Source organism: Vulpes vulpes, chromosome 5 (assembly GCF_048418805.1).
Source record: "Vulpes vulpes isolate BD-2025 chromosome 5, VulVul3, whole genome shotgun sequence".
NCBI classification, from domain to species: domain Eukaryota; kingdom Metazoa; phylum Chordata; class Mammalia; order Carnivora; family Canidae; genus Vulpes; species Vulpes vulpes.
In genome coordinates, this window is record NC_132784.1 from 116,590,594 (window position 1) to 116,602,532 (window position 11,939).

Genomic DNA, 11,939 nt, shown 5'->3' on the forward strand with positions numbered 1-11,939 from the left:
TATTAATAATTGATATATTATCAAAGGTAAGTCCACATAGAAAAAAGAACTTCAGTGAGTCCTACAGTATTTTAAAGGTTTGGGAGGAGGAGGGAATGAGATACCATTGTCATGTGGATGGCTTTGTCCAGGCACATGCTTGGGACTCTCCTGAGTTCAACTTTCTTGCATTTTGGGTGGGAACCAGTAACCAGAAAAAAGGCGTGTGTGGGGCCAGAGGCAATGACCTTCCCAATAGGGCACTGACCTTCATAATAGATATTCCTGACGTAAAGTCCCATTTGGACCCTGGCAACCAGTTTATAGGGTATGATATACTTTTTTCAGGTGTGGCTTTCCACTGTTTCCTGCAGTGACCATGTAAAGAGCCTCAGAGCATTGGGAGTCTGCTGTCGTGACAGAGGAGGAGGTAGGCTGTTCCACATTTTAGGTCCATTTGGGACATAGCAGGTTTTCATGGTCTTATTCTGAAAGCGACCAAGACAAACGAATAAGAAGCTTCTGTGCAGAAATTCCTTCTGAGTTTCAAACAAATGATTTACAAAAAAATTTTGAAAACAAACCCTTTACAATTGCAAATGACCTATATTTCAAAAGTTCCAAGTGGCTCAGCCTATAATTCATGTCTACTTCAGAGTTTCTGTTCATCTTTATTTCATGAAACATAATCATTTCTCCATGGACAGCTCAGAGTTGAGATGACTGGGAGCACTGTTACCTACGTATGTTCTCCCATCTGTTCTCCCCGCTCGTCTTTTCCCTCAATGCGCACCTCACCATTATTGCCACAGTTCTCACATCACCGTTGAAGAGCCAGCGTTTGAAAAACATAATGCCTTTATTAAAGACCGATCTGTATTTGGCTGTAGAGAAAAACAAACCTAAGAAAAACTTTACTGAAACCTGAATACTGACCCACAATGGGGCTGGCGCTTGAGTCCTGTAACTGGGCACCACCTCTGAGAAGTTAAGATCGTGGGGTCCTTTCACCTCGCATCAGGCCTTGGGGGAGACACTGAAATAGAGTAAGTCCATCTCCACCTCCGTCCCCTTTTCTTCATGATGGATAATAGTAGTGTCTTTCTTAAAACATTTTAAGTTTCTGAGATGAAAGATAATAACGGTAAAGAAGAAAGGTATTGCTTTGTGATTAAAATGAAAACATAAATTTTTACTGAGTAATGAATGGCTTTATCTCTGGCAGGACTGTAATAGAATGTTTTAGAATGTCTTGGGATTTAGTCTGATATAATAATCTCAGAATCTGAATAGGGATCAAGGACTGTCTTAATTTCAAACCTATTGAAGTTTTCTTAGCACATTCATGGTATGATAAGATAAGAAGTTACAGCCACTTAGGCCTGTTTGAAGTCTATGGAATGTGACTTATTTATAATGTATATAAACAAGTTACATAGCCTCACAACAAAGAACCAATTAACTTAAGCAACAATTCAAATACTAAGTACTGATAAAATAATCAGTCTCTTCCTGAATGCAGCATTTAATTTTTAAAGCTACTTCATAAAATTACCTCTCTTATGAAGTATTTCTATTAATCATTTTTTAATATTGAACTGTTTCACATAAATGTTGAATAAAATAATTGATACCATCTTTTACCAAGCAGCTAAACTGAGCACAAGATAATGTTTTTCATATTTGCCTCAGAAACTTTTTACCCAAATTTCTATTTTGAAAATTTTAAAGCTACAAAGAAATTGAAAAAATATGCAGTGATTAACCCTTATACCTTCCCCTGGATTCACTAATTTTAACATTTCACACCTTTGCTTTATTTCATAATACACATGTACATACATACACACATGCTCGTAATTAGGTCTATATGTACTTTAAGTTAATTTTTGTGGTGGCATTAGGAAAGGGACACAGTTCCATATGGATATTTACTTACTTTAATACCGTTTGTTGGAGAAAAAAATTGTTCACCCAATTGAATTACCTTTACACTTTCATCAAAAACAAACTGGCCACATAGGTGTTGGTTCATTTCTGGATTTTCTATTTAGTTTCATTTCTTTATTATTATTTTTTAATATTGATGCCACACTGTCTTGAGTACTCTAGTTTTAGAGTAAATCTTCAAATGAAATACCGATAGTCCTCTATTCTTTTTCCAAGTTGTTTTGTTGCTCTACATCCTTTTTTTCCCCATATAGGTTTTAATTTTTTTTTTTTTAATTTATGATAGTCACAGAGAGAGAGAGAGAGAGAGAGAGAGAGGCAGAGACACAGGCAGAGGGAGAAGCAGGCTCCATGCACCGGGAGCCCGATGTGGGATTCGATCCCGGGTCTCCAGGATCGCGCCCTGGGCCAAAGGCAGGCGCCAAAACGCTGCGCCACCCAGGGATCCCAGCCCATATAGGTTTTAGATTTATTTTGTCAGTTTCTTTAAACATACTTACAGAAGCTATGTTTGGAATCATGCAGAATCTATTAAGTCAATTTAGAAAGAATTTATACCCAAATAGTATTTAGTCTTCCAATCCTTGAACAATTATGCAAATCTTCAGATATTTAAGCCATCTTTAATTTTCCCTGAAGGGTTTTGTAGTTTTCACAGCATAGATTAGACATCTTTTGTTGTATTTATTGTTGTTTTTCATGGATTTAAATTATAATTGTTTTTAAATTTCATTTTCTAATTGTTCATTCTCATATTCTCTTGACAACATGTTAAATTCATTTATTATTTTTAGTAGCTTTTTGTTGATCACTTAGATTTTACTATGTAAATAATCATATCTTAAAAAATACAGCTTTATTTTTTCCTGATCTTTGTGCTATATATATATATATTTTTTTCCTCTTGCTTTATTGCACCTACTAGGCCTTATTGCAGCTGCTAGGAATCCAGAAAAATGTTAAATATATGTGAGGGGAGTGGAATCTTTACCTTGTTTCAGATATTAGACAAAAAGCAGTCAATTATTCACCATGAGTTATAGTAGATGTAGGTCTTTTATAAAGATGCCTTTTATCAAGTTAAGAAAATCCCCTTCTATTCTTATATTTTAAAGGACTGTATCATAAATAGGTGTTTAAGTCTCTCAATATTTTTTGGAATCAACCTACTTGGTCAAGATATATAGATTTCTAGATTCATTTTACTGATACATTTTTACAAAGTTGGTTTTACTCAAAAGGGGTGTGTGTGTGTGTGTGTGGTTGAGTAGTAATTTTTCAGGTGGACAGAGCTTCTATTATTTTTATATTTGAATTTTTTACTGCATTATGATCAGATTATCTTGTTTTTATTAGTTTTACTTCACAGAATTTTTTGAGTTTTCTAACATATGGCCATTTAAAAAATATTTCATGTGAAGTGGACAATAAAGTCTATCTTTCATAATTACAAGTTTTTTTTTATTGGTTGTGCCATTTAGGACTTCTCTATACTTACTCAACTATTAGCTACTTGACCTGAATTGGACTGAAATGATGTGTTAAATATTTTCAGTGTGCTTCTATTACTTCCTGTATTTCCTATGGTTTCTGCTTTACAAAAGTATTGGGTAAGTTATTTGAGGCCTAGATCCTCTTCATTCTGAATCCTAACCTCAGCATTTGAAACCTTTGTTTTTATGCTTAATGCTTTGTGGTGTGAATTGCTTAATCTATTATGATTTTTATCCATGTTTTTGTTTTATTATTGTTTACAATGAATGAGTTAAGTCTACTCGTATTGACTAGTACAACTCAAGCTTATCATATTACTTCTGTAATTTTGGCTTTTAAATAATTTACATTATTTCTTTCTGTGTGTTTCCCTTGCTCCTTTTAGTGTATATTCTTCTTTAAGTCAAATGATGAGAAGTCAGGGCTGAATGAAACAGAACCCCATCCATTATCCTAAAGGGAGCCGCCCCTTTTGCAAAGGAGATAGTGGCCAGCAAATAGTAATGACAACATGGCTGAAGTAAATACTTCCTATGTGCAGAGTGATGTGGGTAAATACAGGGGTCAAAACAAATTCTAATTCAGGATGTTGAAACACATATTTATTATCAATCATTAAGCTTTGTATTCCAGGGGCAAATTTTCTAAAGGTGTTAGGGAGGAAAGGATGCTTATGCCCCTTCCTCATTTTCTGTTCTTGGCACAGTTTGAAACCTAAATCTTCCTCTTAGTACTTGACTGTCTGCTCTATCACTTCTCTGGACAGCAATAGATTGGACTTATTGTGCATCTATTAAGGAATTTTTAACAGAATACATTACTGGAATGTATTTTCTTTCTTGTTGCCTCTCGATGTTCAAGATTATAGGAATTTGTTTTATTAACTGAAATATCCATAGTATTTAGAACATTGCTGGCTTGGACATATTTCCTGGTGAATGAAGAGGAATTTTAAATTTTTTATACTGTGTTCAGTCCTATGCTAGTAAATGTAAGGGAAATGAGAAACAAAAGATCTGATTCAACTCTTCAGACATCTTGTAGAGGACAAAAGAGGCAATGATAAAAAGACAATTGTATTAAGAGTTAAATTAGGTGGTATATAGTCTATTAGTGTCATACAAGTTTAAGGAAAAGAAACAGAGTCAGGAAAGTCATGGAGGAGATTGGTCTTAACCTTGACCTTACTGGATAGATAGATTTGCTTATTCAGAGAACGGAAAAAGAACATACACCAACTGAAAGGAAAAAATCAGCAAATTCTTTCAGATGAAAAAAGCACGGATTATTTTTGTGATATGGTAAGTCTCAAAGTGAGTAAAACAAAATGCAATGTAAAAATCACCCATTTGACAGCTTTTCTCAATCTGATGGGAAACTGCATTTACCCAGATGTAAGGACAAACAAAATTTATAATATATTTTGTAATAATAGATGAATTGATACACTGTTATGACTATCTTGTACTATAAATAGGGTCTTATACTTCATAGTCTAAAGTTTCATATTTAATCCTTTTTTTAAGGTTTTATTTATTTATTCATGAGAGACACAGAGAGAGAGAGGCAAAGACACAGGCAGAAGGAGAAGCAGGCTCCATGCAGGGAGCCCTGAGGATCACTCCCTGAGCCAAAAAGCAGAAGCTCAACCGCTGAGCCACCCAGGTTTCCCTATCCTTTTGCTTTTATTTTTGACTTATCCATTCTTCTAGTGATAAACACAGATGTTGCCCCCAAACTTTCTGTTAATGCAAACAGTAGCTCAGCAACCATTTTTGTACCAACTGCTATATGGATCTTGTACTAATTTTCCAGAATATGCATTCAAATGTAAGATCACTGAGTCATAGGTCATAACTCTAATTTAATTTCACCAAGAGCTTCTGAAAATAGAGTACTTTCCAGATTGACTCTAAGATTTAAAATCCTACCCGTAGTGCACTATTCTCCTCCTGTTTAATCATTGTAACAGTTGTATTATTTACCTTTTTAAATTTTGTTTTCTAATGGATATAAATTTGTATCTCCTTGTTCTAAGTAAAAATTTTTGGAGAGATACATAATGTTTACTATAAAAAACTTTATCACATTAAACTATTAATTTTTTATTTGCTACACACCTGCATTACTTTTCCTTAATCACTTTTGCTTGTTTGGATAAAAATATATAATGTAAATGTTTTAGTTATGAAGGCACTGTAGTAAAATTGAAAATATATCAGTAAAGACAAAGCAATTTAATTGAGCTAAGAAAAAGGCAATTTGATATATCATTTTTTGTATAAGCAGTGACATCTAGAGCTGCCATTAGAATTCCCTAATATGTGACTAAGTTAAAGGTTATCATCTGTTGCAGATTTAATGAATTGCAATAGAATTACAGCAGATGACCCTTGTAGGTTCTTTAAACTTGATCGATCACAATGTAATTGTCAAGGCTGAATAGCAATTAATTTTCATTAAACTAGGAGGTAATTAATACTTGTTGGGGAAATGGCTATTAAGTTGTGATTTAAGAGATTCAATAGTTTCTCACAATTAAAAACCTCTGTTTAATTCACTGATTTCATATAGGCAAGGGAGCTATAAAGCTATCGATCTCTATCCAAGTTGATATAATGACATACAACTAAGAATAAAAATAAGTTTGCATGTTCATGTGTTGTGAGCATTTGTGTATGTCATTGGTAACTAAAATGTGGCCTATATAAAAAATATTTTATGGTTAAAAGAAAAATGAGTTGATACAAATCTTAGATTTGTTTCAATTGCAAGTTAATATATATTTACCACTTTTTAATTTTTAATTTTATTATTTATTTATTTAATTTTTAAAAAAGATTTTATTTATTTATTCATGAGACACACACAGAGAGAGGCAGAGATAGAGGCAGAAGGAGAAGCAGGCTAAAGCAGTGGCTTTCAAATTATAGTGAGTGTAAAATACAGAAAAGCTTGTTAAAATGAAACTTGGTGGGCTTCTGCCCTAAGATAATGAGTGTAGGTCAGGATTTAGGACTATATTTTGAATGAGAGTAGTGCCAGGTGATTCTATGGATGTGTTTCTGAATGCATCATTACCCTAGGTTAATTCATTTATAAATTTATTTTAAATTTATTTATTTTGTGTAAATAAACATAGTATTTAAATGTGTTCCGTATAAAATAAGCAAAATAATCTTTTTGTGGTTTGTAAAAATCTTTAAATGCAAAGGGAGTTCATTATTTAATAAATCCCAAATTGTAAATATACCTTAGTTTCATTATATTCTCTTCAAGAGGCCATAAATTGCTTCCTTGTTTCTTCTGTTTGTTATTTAGTGGGCTAGAGGGACAGGATTCTTTACATTTCATTAGTGAAAGTGAAAGGGTTTGAAGGTTGAGAGGAAAAGTGAGTGAACTTTTTGCCCATCATTTTCCTTTTCCAATATTATGCCTACATTACATATTTTAACTTTATATTTGTAAATTATCTTTATGATTTCTACATGATGCCCACTTTAAAAATGAATGAACAGAACATAGATATTTGGTAATTGACCTAATTAAAATTTTCATGAGTCACAGGTTTACTTTTGTACAGCAAAGGGGACCATCAACGTAATGGAGTATCGGCCTATAGAATAGGGGAAAATATTTGCAATCACAGGTTAGGTGAGAGGTTAATATCCAAAATATACAGGGTACTCATACAACTCAATAGCAAAACAAACAAACAAATTTAACTGAGAAATGAGCAAAGGACCTGAATAAACATTTTTTTCTCCTAAAGAAGACTTAACAAATGGCCAACAGATATTGGGAAAAAGTGTTCAACATCACTACCCATCAGGCAAATGCAAATCACAACCTCAAGGAGATACCACCTCACACCTGGAAATTATTAACCCTAAAAAAAAAATCCTATTTGTAACAACATGGATGAACATGGAGGTGTTATGCTAACTGAAATAAACAAGATAGAGAAAGACCAGTACTTCATGGCATCACTTTTATGTGAGATCTAAAAAGAAAAGTCAACACAGAAACATAGTCAAACACAGTCCTGGGTGGTTGCCCAGGACTGAGGGTGTGGGAAATAGGGAGAGGATGGTAAAAGGATACACATATTTTCAGTTATAAGATAAATAAGGTCTGAATGATGTAGGAAACAAAGGCAAAAGAAAAATTAAATTTCCTTACTACTTACAGCCTATTGTCAATTTCTTAAAACAGGCAGAGTGACCTTCCTCTAGGAACTCAGCTGCATTGTTGTCACTTTGCTAATGGCAAAGGCAAGCTTAGCCTCCCCCCAACCCCCAGGATCCTGTAAGTCTACTTTAACATATAAAAATTCCTTTGGAAATTTCCTTTATCTCTAAACCCCCCAAGGTATGTGTTTGCAATCATCCTCCAAGTGTATGACCCACCGATATACATCTGAAGGGTCTCATGTCTAAGGTTTATTAGACAGTAATAAATGACCTTTTCCTAACAATAGCTAGCCCCCTCAAGGGCTTGGGAACCTTGTTTCCAAAATTCTTTAGAGACTTATGCTATTCCTAACCTCTCCTAACTTGAAGGTATATAATCACCACCCCTGGTGACCTCATTGCAGCTGTTTCTGCCCATGGGTCCTGTCCCAATGCTTTCAAAAAAACAACCTTTTTGCACAAAATACCTCTCAAGAATTCATTCTTGGCCATTGGCTCTGAACTCTAACATCTTTTGGATCTAATGTGTAATATGGTGATACAGTTGATTATATTGTATTATATAATTGACATATTGTAAGAGAGTAGAATTCTCCAACAAAAGGGGTGTTTCCTAAAATTTCCAATATGTTTTTGTTTTTTGTATTTTTTCTGGATGCTGGTTGACTGTGAATTTAGAAAAACTATAATGAATACACTTGTATGTTAATCTGATCTGTGATAACTAGGTATCTTTGATATCTGAAACATTTATCTATGAAGTTTGTTTACAGAGTTCTTTCAACTTAAAAAATATCCTACATCAATAAAAACTGTGAAACAAGGTTGAAAGATACCATTGTGAACCAATATCAAATGAAAAGTTTGCTCAAAGTGTAAGCTAAAAAGTCTATTTTATCTGATATGTAAATTGTGTCGTTACATTTGTAATAATTAGAACCTGTCATTTCAACTTATGTGTATGTTAAAAGGAGCACTTGATAACATTTTAAATCAAAGTTATAAGTATTTTAGATACCTATTTATTTTCACTTGTGATGAGCATTCAGTATTGTATGAAAATGTTGAATCACTATATTATACACCTGAAACTGATATTACACTCTATGTTAACTGAAATTCAAATGGAAACTTTTTAAAAAATCCGGTTTTTTATGATTAAGAGATGCGATATGATTAAGAGATGTGATCATATATATAATAAGGCTATATAAAATATGGAGAATGAATATAAAGAGGAACTTAAACCCTCTATCACTGAGGCTAATGAATGTCTTGGGTTTGTGATTAAACTCTCTTTGCTGGTGAGTGATCTCTAGCAATGAGTATGCATTTCTTATTTATTAAATGAAAGGAAGCACTTTGTCATTAAAGTAACAAATTTATTTAATGTAGTAAATAATTTAATAAAATTTATTTAACATATAAACTGTCATTAAAGGGAAATTATATAATATACTTACTTGTTCGCATACCTTTCTCTTCTTCCTTATCTCAGCACCCTCTTCCTGCCAGTTCTCTGGCTATTAATGACTTATGGGTAAAAAAGTGGCTTTATTTAACTATTTTGTATTACTAGTGCTTAAGTATTATCTGATTCCTGCTAGACATCCAGTAACTGTTAGTTTAAATAAATCAGGAATACTTTCAAAATAGATACAAAACATAGTTTTGGGAACTATTTTCTATATTGACTTTCAATTAAACCTTGGAATATAACTCTAAAATGTAGATTGTTGAAGGTGTTTTATGTTGTGAGGAGAGTTAATGAGTTCCAGGTACACAGGTTTCTGGTTATATAACTTGATGGTGAAATAGAAGTTAGCATACCTAGACAAATGAGATGATAGAATGTTCACAGACAGTATTTTTTTTTTAGACATTAATTCTCTAAATTGGAGTTTTTTTAAAAGATTTTATTTATTTATTTATTCATGAGAGACACAGAGGGAGAGGCAGAGGCAGAGGCAGAGACAGAGGCAGAGGGAGAAGCAGGCTCCCTGCAGGGAGCCCGATGTGGGACCACAGGATCACATCCTGAGCTGAAGGCAGATGCTCAACCACTGAGCCACCCAGGGGTCCCTAACTTGGAGTTAAAAAGAATCCTGACAACAAGCTGTGCAAAGTTAAAGTTGGTGATGAAAACATAAAGTGCATTTTATTGGCCATACTGTTTTTGATAATCCATATGCTTTCAATATGAGAAAGTGAAAACAAAAGTAAATGTTTTTGAAGAAAAGTAAAGAAGGCAGTGAAAATGAATACAAGTGTTTTTGAGTAGAATCAAAATTATATTTATAAAAGGGCTTCACATTAACCTCTTACAGTAAGAGAATTTTGCCTAAGGCCATAGAGTACAACAAAATGAACATTGTAGAAATAATTTCTATCATAGTTCAAAGCATGATGGAACACCCAAATTTATACTCATGGATTGGGGGATTGGATTAAAGTAGATATGCAAAAAGCTGGTAAGATGCATCTTGCCTCAGAGCCATTTATATTTTCAGAAAAAGGAGCTGGCCAAAGTCAAGTAGACCACACAAGGGGCACCAAAGATTCAAACACTGAGCCCTCGGAATTGGGCAAAAATGTAAAGTGCACTCAAGGTCCATTGAAGGATATGCAGTAATCTAAGGCTCATTAACTCCAAGAAAAATTGCTGTGGAAACATACAGATTGTGGTAAGGAATTGACCACAATTGACCAGCAAGGCAGAGGCAATTGCCTTACATTTGTCTCCAGTCTATATCAGAGACTATAGGAGAAATTGAGAGGGCCTAATCCTATCGCTGGGGGCACCAAAGAATGTAGGTCTAAGAAGCCAGAGCCAAAGATACAAAGATGTAAGAAAGAGTTCCCTGTTGTCCCATTTGGCTATAAAAGAACACATAGTTTCTGTGGATTAACTTATTTTATCTACATTTTTCCTGATGGGCTTGCTAAGATAAGGTTTTTGAAACATTCCTAGGTAATTAGGTGAATTTTGACTTATTGCATAGTGTAATTTAGTATTGTCAGGTTGAGCTGTGATTTTTATGATGAAACTGCTGATGTTGTTAGTGGAATATACTGATTCATAATAGCAAAATTATGTTCTAGCTATTAAAGGAAGATAATTGACTTCTTAAAGAATGTAATAAGTTGTAAAATAAAGCTTTGGTTTTATGGAAGAAAACTTTTAAAATATGCAATGGAGAGAAAAATACATAGCTTTATCATTTTTCCTTCTGTTCCTTGCCTACTGCAAGAATCAGAAGAAATCAAAATGAGAAAGTACAATTATTTTATATTGGAAAAAAATTAATAGATAAGACTAAGGTGTAAAAGAGACATAAATCAAAGAAGGGGATGGGAAGGAGGAAAAAGAACCTTTGCTATGACTGGAAAGAATGGATGTTTAAATTAAAAAATTCTTCGTGGTAGATTTAAGAAATGTAGAAGAATAAAGAGATGGAAAAAACCTGAATTATATGGATTTCTGCTGTAAGCTGTTAGTTGTATCTCTATTGATATTCATCAAGAGACTAGTTGAAATTTAAAATACTTTTTTAATGCTATTAATTTGCTCTTGTTGCTAGAGTGAAATAAATGTAAACACTTTTTCACTTGGACTCACTTTATCAATCTGTTAACATTTGTAGTTCATTCTACTTACAAAGGCGATAGGTCATTTATCCATATTACATAATCATTTGTCAAGATATTTTTATATTTGGAAGGTCAAGACAAGACTTCTGTTTCACAACTCTTAAAATTGAATTAGTGGCAGTTCAGAAATGTCCTTGTTGTCTCTGATTTTTCTATTCTTAAAAATGCTTAGATTTGAAAGAACAAAGAATTTCACAAATCTGAGAAAACTCAGTAACTAAGGTCAGTTATGGACAACTTGATCAATTTGCCTGTCATTAAAAATAAATCAGTTTTGGTTTTAGCTCTATCATGTAAAAAGCTTGAAAAGTATCACTTTCATTGTTAGAATAGGAAAAAGCTAAACAAACTAAACATGAAAGACTTTTTTTTAGACCTGTCAGAGAACTAAGTTTGCAGGGCAAACTGCCACCCTCAAAACTGGAGAGATAACTGAACAGAGGGAACTTAACCAGGTTCTGATTATTTTGATCACTGAATTTCAAGTTAGGTCAATGGAAATTTTCCAAAATGAAATGCAAAGAAAAAAAAAAAAGAATGAAACACAAAAACAGAACACCAAGGAACTGGGTGGCAATTTTCAAATGTGTAACATGGATAATAAGAATATTAGTAGAAGAAATAAAAAAGCAGAAGAAATATTTTCAAAAATAATAGCAGATAATTATCAAA